At 37.9% G+C, this 13438-nt stretch overlaps 1 pseudogene; it reads right to left on the bottom strand.

Annotated features, from left to right (window-relative positions):
• Positions 1-641: 641 nt before the first annotated feature.
• On the bottom strand, positions 642-1138 carry LOC122751370 (annotated as a pseudogene).
• Between the last annotated feature and the right edge of the window lie 12300 nt (positions 1139-13438).

Below are 13438 nucleotides of genomic sequence, written 5' to 3'. Positions count from 1 at the left end.
ACAAGAAAATTTTTATGAGTTGCAAGTATCATCTTCCCATGTAGGAATTTAACAGTTTAACATTATTAAGTCCCTTATGATTTCACTTTCCTGTTTGCCTTTTTATGCTTCTCTTGAGTATTGTAATTGAAATTCAAATTTTCTATTCAGCTTTAGTGTTTTCATCAAAAATGCTTCAGAGTCCTTTATTTCATTGAATATCTAGTTTTTCCCTGAAAGATTATATTCAGCTTTGCTGGATATGTGTTTCTTTGTTTGTTGTTGTTGTTGTTATTGTTGTTCTTTTGTTTTTGTTTTTTTTAATTGGTTTGTCTTGGTTTTGGTTTTGGTTTTTTGTTTTGTTTTTGCAGGGCAATGAGGGTTAAGTGACTTGCCCAGGGTCCCACAGCTAGTAAGTTTCAAGTGTCTGAGGCTGGATTTGAACTCAGGTCCTCCTGAATCCAGGGCTGGTGTTTTATCCACTGTGCCACTTAGCTGCCCCCAGGGTATGTGATTCTTAATTGTAATCACAGCTCCTTTGCTCTCCAGAATATCATATTCCAAGCCCTCTGATCTTTTTGTTTGTTTGTTTGTTTTGTGTTTATGTGTGTGTGTTTTTTTGTTGTTAAATGTTAATTTATTGCAATAGTCTCCTTTGTAGCTTAACTTGCCAGGCATTCCATAGCACCACTATTGATGTCATCAGTGACATCATGAGGATGCCTGCCGTCAATGTTGTAGCCTACAGACTGGGCTGTTCCAAGGATCTCTTTAATGGTTCCAGACAGCTCTCTTGCCAAGGATCGGTGCCTCATCTTTTGAGCAATGTTGATGATCTTATCGAGACTGATGTTTCCACTGCATTTAATATTTTTCTGCTTCTTTCTGTCCCAAGGAGGTTCCTTTAGGGCTTTTGATGATCAAGGCTGAAGCAGAAGGCACAACCTCAAACTAGGCCTGTCTGTTCTGAATGGTAAGTTCCACTGTGATCCTTAGCCCTTTCCAGTCACCAGTTGCCTTGGCAATGTCATCACCAACTTTTTTGGGAGAAAACCCTAAGGGACCAATTTGGGGGGCCAGAGTGATGTGGCACCAACTTTACCACAAGTCACCTTAAAAACACAACTTTAATTTCATTAGGGTCAAACTTATGCAGCATGGTGACAACAAAGGTGGAGGCTCAGCCTGGACACTGTGGGGTAGCTGACAGTGTCAGATGAACCTGGATTCAGGACAACTGAAAGAAGTTGCACCTTCACCACCACGAGCTGGGAGCCAAAAGCTCTCTGATCTTTTAATGTAGAAGCTGATAAATCTTCTGTTATCCTGACCATGGCTCCATGATATTTGAGTTTTTCTTTCTGGGTGCTTGTAAAATTCTCTCTTTGACCTGAAAGCTCTGGAATTTGACTATAATATTCCTGGGAGTTTTCATTTTGGGATCTCTTTTAAGAGGTTATTGGTGGATTCTTTCCATTTCTTTCCATTTCTATTTTAACCTCTGGGGTTCTAGAATATCAGGGCAATTTTCTAATAATTTAAAAATTATCTTTCCTGGATCTATTTTCCATATCAGTTGTTTTTCCAATGAGGTATTTCATATTGTCTTCTATTTTTGTTTCATTCTTTTGGTTTTGTTTTATTGTTTCTTGATTTCTCATAAAGTTATTAGCTTCCATGTTCTCAATTCTAATTTTTAAGGAATTATTTTATTCAGTGAATTTTTGTACTTTTTGCATTGTCCAGTCCTGTTTTTCAAGGCATTCTTCTCCTCATTAGTTATTTGTACCTCTTTTTCCATTTGACATAATCCACTTTTTTTTTTTTTTTTGGTGAGACAATTGGGGTTAAGTGACTTGCCCAGGGTCACACAACTAGTAAGTGTTAAGTGTCTGAGGCTGGATTTGAACTCAGGTACTCCTGACTCCAGGGCCGGTGCTCTATCCACTGCGCCACCTAGCTGCCCCGACCTAATCCATTTTTAAGATGCTATTTTCTTCCATAATTTTTGTGTCTCCTTTACCAAGCTGTCAACTTTTTTTCCCATTATTTTCTTATATTACTCTCATTTCTCTTCCCATTCTTTCCACTACCTCTTTTACTTGATTTTAAAAATGCTTTTTGAGCTCTTTTGTGGCCTGAGACCAATTCATATTTTTCTCAGAGGCTTTAGATATTGGATATTTGACTTTGTTATCTTCTTCTGAGTGTGTGTTTTGACCTTCCTTGTCACAATAGTAATTTTCTGTGGTCTGAATTTTTTCTGTTGAAGTGGGTCTCTGCTTCTGGGGTGGATGGTACATTGTCCCAAGCTTCAGGGGTTTTGTGAAGCTTTTTTCAGAGATGTTTCTAAAGACCTGTAAGTTTTCAGTTCTTCCAAGGTGGTATGATCTAAGGAGAGGTGTGTTCACTGTTGTCTTGTCCTGTGCTCTAGTCTATGAGTGATCTAAGGAGAGGTGTGTTACTACTCTCCTGGCTTGTGCTCTGGTCTGTAAGTGACACAAGAATGCTTTTCTGCCCTGGAACTGTGATGTGGATCCCTGCTCCACCCCAGCCACAAGTTCTGGTGTGCTACTGTGCCTACTCTACCTAGGACTGCCACCCAGGACTGCAACCTGGATCTGAGTATGGGGAATGCAACAGACTCCTATCCCTAATGCCAGCAAAGAGACCCCTGTAATCTCCTTCTGATCAGTTGGTCAACCCCCTAACCATCTGTGGGCTGAGAGCTCTGGAAGAAGATGCTGCTATAGCATATGTATATAGATAGATTCTGTGGTTCCCAAGGACTGCTCCTGGTTTTCTGGGGCTGGGTCTGTGCTGAACCAGACTGTGCTCCACTCTCACCCAGGTGCAATATAACTTTCCTGCTGACCTTCTAAGTTGTCTTTGGCAGGAAAATTATTTCAACCCATCCTTTTGTGGGTTCTGCCACTACAGGAATTGTTCTATCACATTATTTAAAAGTGTTTAGTACAGTTTAGGCGACTTGTTGTCTTTATTCCACCATCTTGACTCTACCTCCTTGGGCCATTCTTTAATGCTGTAAGTTGATTGGTATAAAATTTCTGGGCATTTTTACAATTTTAATTAACTTATATTTGTTAACTATATAAAAGGTTCACACCCAGAAAAACCCACCTGCTATAACATTAGCTTATATAATGGGTCCTTAAGCCATGCCTGGCACTTCCCGGTTGCCTAATGCTGTGATGACACTGGTTCCCCTCTTTATGCCAAGAATCCTGGGACCTTTGATGACTACAAAACTAATGTTGAATATTTCTTATTTTATATACTTCACCTAATGAACAGATTGATTTTTCCTGTGGTAGTAAGTGTGGTAGTGTCTCCTTTCACTCAAATCCCAAGACCTGAAGAATGTTTACTGGCCAGACCAATACCATCTCAGCAGTTGAAAAGGACTCAGCTTATAGAAATAAGTGGCATACTCACAAAATATATTACCACAGAAGTGGTTAGTTATCCTTGGAATGGAAATAGATGCCAGGTTGGGATAAATTAGGCAGGCAGGGAACATATCAGGCCCAGTGGTTTTCTCAGGTACCAGAGAACTAAGATATTCTCATCACAACTTGTATATATGATCAACATCTATAGCCCAGTATAGCCTCTAAATACCTGCCCTTCCTCCCAACTTTCCAGTCATGCAAATTCATCTTTGGATGTAGAAATAGAAGAAGAGGTAGAAGTCTGTTTGTTTGTTTGTTTTTAATTTTTTTTTTTTTAGTGAGGCAATTGGGGTTAAGTGACTTGCCCAGGGTCACACAACTAGTAAGTGTTAAGTGTCTGAGGCCAGATTTGAACTCAGGTACTCCTGAATCCAGGGCCAGCGCTTTAACCACTGCACCATCTAGCTGCCCCAGAAGACTTAGAAGTCTACTCAGTTGCCATTTCCTACTGATTCTACCTTAGCTCACATCCGTTCTCCCCACCCCTTTCCAATCGCTGCTACCTGACCTCACCTAGTCTTTCATCATCTCTCATCTGGATTATCATACTAGCCTCCTCTCTCTAGGTCCCTCTGTCCTCTTTCTCTGCTCTAATCAATCAATTGGCTTAGGAAGAGTATGTTGCTAACACTATAAATTACATCCCTATCACTACCACACCCCACTCACAAACCTTCAATGCTCTGCATTCTCCACAGAATAAAAGAGAAATACCTACTCTGACATTCAAAGCTGCCAACAATCTGTCTGTCACCCACCTTTTAGCTTTATCTCATACTCTTCCCCTTTAGGCATTACATTCCAACTAGCCTACAAGCTCTCCAAACTTGTCCTGCTTGCTCTGACTTCATTTACACAGGCAATGCTGCCTGCTGGGCACCCTCACCTCACCCCCACCTCTGCCTACTGAAATCTCTCACCTTTCAAGGCCACTTAATTGCAATTTTCCCATGAAACTTTCTCTGATCCCTTCTCTTGTCCTCCAAACTTAGAAGCGATTCCTCCCTGCTTGAATCTCTCAGGTCTCTCTGTTTGACCTCTCCTAGGATCATAGGCTCATAGATGTAGAGCTAGAAAGGACCTCAGAGGTCATCTAGTCCAACCCCCTCATTTAAGAGATGAGGCAAGTAAGGAAGATAAGTTAAGTGATTCTCCCAAGTTCCGGTAAATATCAAAGATGGAAAGTGAACCCAAGGTCCCCTCACTCCACACTCCAAAGACAGTGTTCTTTCCATTGGACGTATGACCTCCTTTCCTCAGATACCAGAGATAGTGGTCTTTCCATTAGACATATTACCTCCTTTCTCCAAACTTAATTTTAACCTTTACCTTAATAATTGTTATTCATTGGGGCAGCTAGGTGGCACAGTGGATAGAGCACCAGCCCTGGATTCAGTAGTACCTGAGGTCAAATTCAGCCTCAGACACTGGACACTTACTAGCTATGTGACCCTGGGCAAGTCATTTAACCCTCATTGCCCTGCAAAAAAAAAAATTGTTATTCATGTTTTATTTTCTACACACACATACACACACAATCTCCCACTACATTGAAGATTTCTTAATGGTAGGGACATATTTTTTCTTCCATCTTATTATCTTAAGTACTTATATCTTATTTTCTTGAGTACTTTCTATGTAACCCCCAAAGACTAACACAGCATTTCACATAATGTTTGAAATGAATAGGATTCATGTTTTTCACAGTTGCTGAATCCTACTCCTGTAGAGAGTGTTTTTGCTCTATACCCTTGATCTATGATGTGCTTGAAGCTCTGAGACTCTGAGTGGCTTCCTGCCATGTTTTGCCCAGAAAACCCAGCTAGCCCATCAGCTCTTGATTCTGGGAGTCCCAATGGTACACTTGCTTCATTATATCCTACTAGAACTCATCATTTCTTCCTCTTTTAACACACCATAGTTTGTCTCTTGACAATTCTGATTTTATGTCCATATTCTACTTATACATTGCAAATTCATCCCTGTGGAATATAACCTCTTTCTTTGTATCCCCTGCACCTAGCATAGTCCCTGGCAATAGTAGGCACTTAATAAATGCTTATTGTTTGGTTGCTTGATGACAAGTGGAAGGAAAATACCAAGATAAACAAGTTCTATGCTTGCATCTCCCTTTGATAAAGATATTCATATGATCACTATTTAATAAAATTCAAGCTTAAAGGAATGTCCTTATTTCACAGATGAGGAAACTGAAGCTGAGAGAGATGAAGTAATTCACCCAAGGTCACACAGGTCATAAGTAGCAGAGTCAGAATTTGAACCTAGGTCTGTATCCAACAAGATTCAGTATTTTCTCCATGGTATCATACTTAGGAGCTCCTGATTTGGGATAACCCCATCTTGAGTACATTGATAACACTGATAGTCAAGTGATATCCTTGCTTTTTAACTGAGTGAAAAATAAATTCTACAAAGAACTCAGGCTAGAGGAGAGAATTGTATGTGCTTATCTGGGTATCATTCTTTTAAAAAACACACAGCAACAAGGAAACAACATCACTAAGTGAATTCCTAGAGCTGCTCTTGTTAAATAATAATCTTCACTTATTAAGGCTCTGAACCCCCACATTCTGCTCCCCTGTCTAACCTTATAACAATCTCTTGACCTTTGGGATATCCAGAACTTTCCCAGATAATTCCTTCTGTCCACTCTGAATCTGCAGACAAGCTGGGGTTAACAACTATCTCTGACTTATTCTTTTGTTGCTTTGGGGCACAAGATACATCCCCCTCAAAAAAAGAGACCAAAAAAGGCCCCACAAACTATAGTAGGTTCAAGTTACAAGTTGCAGACTTCCAATTCAATACAACAATATTCTCCTTAGCTAACTTTAAATTTTTCCATTGAAGTCCAACATTAATGCTCCATGGAGTACTAAAGTGACCATGGCTTCTCAGAGAACTATCACTGAAGGACAAGCTCTGGCAGGTTTGGTTAGATGGAAAGATTTGAACTAAAGCCCCAGAGATAGATAGGCTCACTCCCAAACACCAGGCACAGTCTAAGTTTAGAGAAGCTCATTGCCAAAAGGCTGTCCACCAGTTGATGAATCATTTGGCCATGGTGACTGATTGGCAAAATTGGCAAAAATACAAAGTGACCCTAAGCCTATCTCTCTCTCTCTCTCTCTCTCTCTCTCTCTCTCTCTCTCTCTCTCTCTCTCTCTCTCTCTCTCCCTCTCTCTCCCTCTCCCTCTCTCCCTCCCTCCTGCCTGCCTTCCTGCCTTTCTCTCTTTCTTTGACATGGCAAATGCAAGGATTTATTATGCATGACTATACATATTTGGAATGAGTTTTATTTTTCTTGACTTTTCAAAGGGGGAGGAAGAGGAAAGAGAATTTAGAAATCAAAATAAAATAAAATTGAATTTTAAAAATTTATTAAGAATTCTGAACTCAACAAAGACCAAATAAAATGAACATTTCCATATACAGAGTAGAACAGAAAAAGAGAATGGTTCTACATGAAACTATGAATTTATATTCTGTACAGATTAATTTTCTTTTTAACTATATAACAAATTCGCCATGTAACTTTCTAAGCTGTCTTTCTTTTCTGTGATTTCTTCTGGCCTTCATTTTATTCTTTCTTATTCATTAGGAGGGAAAACAATATTTTCTTTTCTTTTTTTCAACTCTATCCACACCTGCCTCCTCAACCTCCATTAAAAATAAAAACAAAATTCTTGCAATAAATCATATAGTCCCTTTCTGTTCCTATAAGAACAGTGGCAGAGTAATAGAAAGTAAAAAGAATGATTCAATTATTAGATATCTGTCAATGTGAATACAACCATTGTTATTTTTAGTGACAGCAATTATCCAAAGATCAAGTTGATGCACTTGTAGAGAAAAGATATCCATGATATTCTAACTATAACCAAGATGAGGAGAAATGAAGGTGTGGCTAAATAAATGAATTGCTCATAGAGAAAGAGAGAATTATTTGAAGAGAAATTCAGGCATTGGCGGATTTGGTTTCATCTTGTGCCCTATAACAACAAGAAACACAATTTCCCAGAACATGTGGTCAGCATAAGCAAACATAAAACCACAAAGAAAATTTCAATTCATGAGGCAAGAACCATTGCAAAGAATAAAAGGAATTCTAGGAAGAACTTGACAAGATTCTCAAAATTAAGTCAACATTTATTCTGATACTTGTTTATTTCAAAGTAAAGATGAGCACAAGTAAGACAGAAGAAAATTATGTTGGAAACTATGGTTCTGGATCAAGAAACAAAATGGGCCAAGGATTTGTAGATGATTAAGAAGCCTCATACTGGTGTACCATCAATAACTTTCTTCCAGAAAAGGGACAGAAGGAACTGTATGTGATCATCACTGAATAATATCACAAAACCAAAATTAAATTGACAATATCTCACCCAAACAATTGGTTTCTACTATATTTAGGGCACTTATTAGGCACTATGGATATGATGACAAAATGAGAAATAGTTCATTCCCTCAAGGAGGAACAGACAGGAAATGACTACAACTCCTGTAACCAGTCATTGAATTTACAGCAATCTGATCTTTGTATGAAGTGAGACTAAAGGGATGGGGGAGGGGGGAGATGAACATGGAAAAATTTTGTGTTCCATTAAAGCAGCTCCAACTTCACCTGTTTAAATAAATTGTAGACTCTACAGAAAGGGAAATAGATAAAAGTAAAGGCATTGACCGTACCACCATTTCTTGGAAAAGCTTAACTCATGCAAACAGTTGCTACAACAAGGAGGCTGACAAGCCCAGAAACCACTTTAATCAGAAGCTACTTGATTGCTTTGCCAAGTAAAAACACATGGCCACCAAGGGCAACACTGTCTAAGAGTACCTACTCATTTGCAAAACATTAGGGAGGAGGATGACAGAAGGTTACAAGCAGGATTGCCTCATTAAAAAAAAAAAAAGCAGAAAAGAAAAAAGAAAGAAAGGCTAGGTCTCATGCCAAATTGTCTGAAGGCTTGTTTTCTCCTCAAATGCTCTTCAGTCAGCCAGATCATTTCAATAACATTTGCTTTGCTAGTCTCTTTTAGACATACAAAATGAAACAGATATGCTGGTGTTTCTACAGGAATCTATTTTCATTAGTGAAGATGGTAAATTTGGTTTCTGCCACTTTTTCACAGTGTACATGGGATTCTGAAGAGGCAATGGCATCATAAAAGATGGAGTCTGGAAGAACAGCTGGACCTGACTAAATACATATAGAACACTTGGATAAAGGCATGCTTATCAAATTTGTAAATGACTCAAAGCTGGAAAGAACAGCTAACACACTGAATGGCGGTGAGAATCCAAAAAGAGCTTGGTTGATAGGCTAAGCCATTAAGCTAAATGAACTTTCATAGGGATGAACACAAAACCTTATTCCTTAGTTCAAGCAACTAACTTCACAAGTATAATATAGGAGAGAAATATGGTAAATCAGTAGATCTGGAAGGTTTAGAGGATTGCAGGTTCAGCATGGGTTGACAACATTATATAGTTTCCCCAAAATATCAGTGAGATCTTGGGTTCCATTGCGAGGCATAGTTTCCAGAAATATTGAGGAGGTAGCACCTCTGTACTACCTTGGTCAGATGACATATGGGTATATTGAACACAATTGTGAACACAATTGTGTTAAATTTAGAAAAGAAACTAGTAAAATGATGACTATCCAAAGGAAGGCAGACAATATGGTCCAAGAGCCCTGAATCTATACTATATGAAAATAGTTTAAAGGAATTAGAGATGTTTAATCTGGAAAAGAAAAGATTTGGTGGAATGACAGCTGTCTTCATGTAGGTGAAGGTTTGGCATATGAAAAAGGGAACAAGCTTGCTTTGATAAGTCCCTGAGTAAATAGCCAGAAGCAATAGGTAGAAGTAGCAAAGAAACAAACTGAGGTTTAATGTTAGGAAAAACTTCCTAACAATTAAAGCTGTCTGCAAATGGAATATATTCATCAGAGGTTCTTAAGCAGAGGCTGGATTATTACTTGTTTGGTAGGGGCAGCTAGGTGGCACAGTGGATAAAGTGCTGGGGCTGGAGTGAGAGAGATCTGAGTTCAAAATCAGCTTCAGACACTTACTAGCTATATGACCCTAGTCAAGTTAGTCAACCCTCTTTGTTTCAGTTTCCTTATCTGTAAAATGATCTGGAGAAGAAAATGGCATCTTTATCAAGAAAACCCCAAATGGGGTCATGATGAGTTGGACATGACTGAACAACAATAACATGTTGTGTTGGTGAATTCTCTTTTGGATATAGTTTTGGCTTGATAGCCAACATGGTCCCTTCCACCTCTAAAATGTACACATTTAAGTATGATGGCGTACAGCTGGTTAGCCCACTGAATAAGTATATTATCTATTTACCTATGTCAATGGAATGACTATTCGGTAATATTAAAGCTATTTATTATTTGTTGATTCCTTAAATATATTTGACATGCTGAAATGAAATATTTGGCTTTTAAGACTCTTCCCAAACAAGTTGTTCTCATGTATTATTTTTTTTAAAAGATTCTGGAATAATAATGCCTAGTATTTATATAATTCTTTAATGTTTATGAAGTGTATTATAAATATTATCTCATTTTATACTCACAATAACTTTGGAAAGTGGGTGCTATTATTATCCCCATTTCAAGGATGAGATAACTGAGGCAACAGAAGTTAAATGACTTGACCAGGATCATGCGGCTAGTAAATGTCCAAGACTGGAATCGAACACAAATCTTCTGATCCCAGGTCCATGCTCTATCCACTGTACCATCTATGTTTCTCTATGATGATGATGAAAGTATTTATTTGCTTATTGATTCTTTAAAAAAAATTTGATGTGCTGAAATGAAATCCAACTTTTAAGGTATCTCTAATGTATGTGTCAAAATATAAGTCTCTATAAGATTTGAACTCAGGTTTTCCTGATACTAAGTTCACTGCACCAACTGGATTCCACATGAGAATTGGGCTTATAAGATAGACTTATAACTACTATATCACATTAATACATCTGTCTTTTTATTTACTATCTAGTATACACATATGTACTATATACTGTAGGAGCTAGACAGACAGATGATAGATAGACGATACACTGATCCAATGGATTATCCAAATGATCTGTAAGTTAGTATCTATCCATCTGTCTTGAGGTGTAGGGGAAAGTCACTTAACCCTCATTGCCCCACCAAAAAAAATCATTTACAAAACTGAGCATTTGAAAAAGGTCACCACTTACATGACTTTATATATATATATATATTTACATACACTAACTCAATATATAGATAAAATACAGATGATACAGTTATATCAATATATGTATATGTTTATATCTATGTGATACACATATATGCATGCATATTGTATGTGTGTGTGTATATATATATATATATATATATAAACTGGCTCTATTGACAGTCCAAAACTAATAGGTTAGCTATGCTCCAAAACTTCATTAACAGTAGCACACTAGAATTTGATACTCAAAATGATCTCATGCATGGCTGATGCTGATATGAAGTTTATATATCTTTTACCCTAACCAAATTATAGGAGACCATCTTAGAGTGTCATTGATCTATCAAGGGATGCTGGCATGAAATTGAAAACTTTGCAGAAAATGCACCAAACCAGCTCATTTCACATAACTCAAAGTGTCAATGAAATGTGAGGTATGAATTTGCCCTTCCACCAAATGTAGTCAAGAAGGATTTATTAAGCACCTTCTATGTGTTAGGCACTATTTTAAGCACTGGGGATACAGAGACAAAAACAGTTCCTGGCCTCAAGACGTTTGCAGTCTAATGGAGGAGACACTTTGTATATAAGATACATACAGAATAAATTGTATATCATCTAAGACGGAAGCAAGTAACATTAAAGGGGATGGAGAAAGACTTCTTGTGAAAGGTGAGATGTGAGTTTATACTTGAAGGATGCCAGGAAACTGATTTGAAGAGGGAATGCATTTAGGTTTTCCTCAACTCCAGTTTCTGCTTCTTCTTTTTTTTTTTTTTTTTTTTTTAGAAATTTCTCTTCTGAGGCCAGAAATCTTAGTCCAAGAATTCTTCTACTTTGTCTAAGTATTCAGCACAGTCCCAGGGCTTCTCCTGGAGCACTTGGTCCAGGAGCTCTTGTCATTCCACCATTGTCTCTCCACCACCACCATTTTGCATTCCAACACCTCTCAGCTTAGCAGAATTCATCACTTTTCCCCTCTCTCTGTCTGCTGCTGTCTCTGGGTCCATGTAGTTGCCTTGAAAGGTTTCTCAGATAGGCAGGCTTCTCATTCAGGGGACCAAATCCAAGTCCTCTCTTTTCAGTGTCTCTTTCCAACACTCTTAAGTGCCCCTCTGTCTATCTCGGCTCTCCTTTCCAAAAACCAAGTCCAAAGGCATAGCTCAGTTGTATGACTATGTCAAGCTGATATTGCTCACCACAAGGATCAACTTAATGCTACTACACCTTATCATCTATTAACTTCACAACCTGTAAACTTCTTCCTCTATGAATTTCACTTGTTAAAAGGCCAACTGAGTACTCAAAGCAGACGAGTTCACAACTTCTGGAGGGATTTTGTATTGTAGCTTTCTTGAGAAATATAAGAGGAACTGGGCATGGTGGCATATACCTGTAGTCCCTGCTCCAAGTAGAGGCTGAGATAATGGATCTATTGAATTTGGGAATTCTAAGTCGCAGTGGAGCTAAAGCTGATCCAATGTCCACACTGAGCCCAGGATGACTTGAATGGGTTGGGAGTGGGATGGGGCAAGGAATAATGAGGACCAGGATGCCTAAGAAGAGGCAAACTGGCCCAGGTCTGAAATGTATTGTTGTGTTGTTGTTGTTGTTGTTGTTGCTGCTGTTGTTGTTGAGTCATTTCAGACTTGTTTAGTATTCCATGACTCCATTTGGACTTTTTGTGGCAGGTCATAAATGGAGCAGGTCAAAGCTTCCATGCCTATCAGCAGTGGTATTAGGACTATAAGTGGGAGAGGGGAGGAGAGAAGAAGAGGGAGGAGAAGAAGGAGAAGGAAAGGAGAAAGTGAAAAGGGGAGAGCAGAGAGGAAGTAAAATGAAAAGAATGAGAGACTCCTTAAGGTTGCCTTTGGCTCTACTATGTCAGATCAATTAGTCAGTCAATTATTAAGTGCCACCTAAACACTAAGCAAAATGCTAGGCTCTAGGGATAAAAAAATAAAAATAAATTCAACAATCCCTGACTTAAGTAAGTTATCATTCTATCAGGAGAGATGATGCATACATGTGTTAAGTCTATACAAAACATTCAAAGCAATTACAAGGTAATTGGTGGTGAGGACCAGAAAAGGCATCCTGGAGAAGGTGCTACTTGAACTGAATCTTGAAGAAAGCCAGTATCCACAATAGGTTTAAATGAGGAGGGAGAGTAATCATACAGTACAATATAATACAATAAGATACAATACGATATGATATGATATGATATATTATGATATGATACAATGTAAATAATACAATATATGATGCGGTACAACACAATATAGTACAATGCAATATAAAACAGTACAACACAATACAACATAATATAATATAATGCAGTACAGTGCAGTGTACTACGGTATAATATAGTATAATACAACATAATATAACAATACAATACAATGTGGTGCAGTATTATATACTATAGTACAACACAACAACACAGCACAACACAATACAACATAACATAGTGCAGCCAATGTAATATAGTATAACACAACACAAAACAATGCAACATAACATAGTATAATTAATGCAGTACAATACAGTATGACACAATACAGTACAGTATAATATTGTACAACACAACACAAGATAACATTATAATATAATATAATGTAATGTAATGTAATATAATGCAGGGCAGTGCAGTATGGTATCATATAGTACAACACAACACAATACAATAAATATCATCAGATAAAGAAACAGAAACTTTAATCC

Source organism: Dromiciops gliroides, chromosome 1, assembly GCF_019393635.1.
Source record: "Dromiciops gliroides isolate mDroGli1 chromosome 1, mDroGli1.pri, whole genome shotgun sequence".
Taxonomy (NCBI): Eukaryota; Metazoa; Chordata; class Mammalia; order Microbiotheria; family Microbiotheriidae; genus Dromiciops; species Dromiciops gliroides.
The sequence above is the reverse complement of the archived record's forward strand: the minus strand, read 5'-3'. Positions and strand labels throughout refer to the sequence as shown.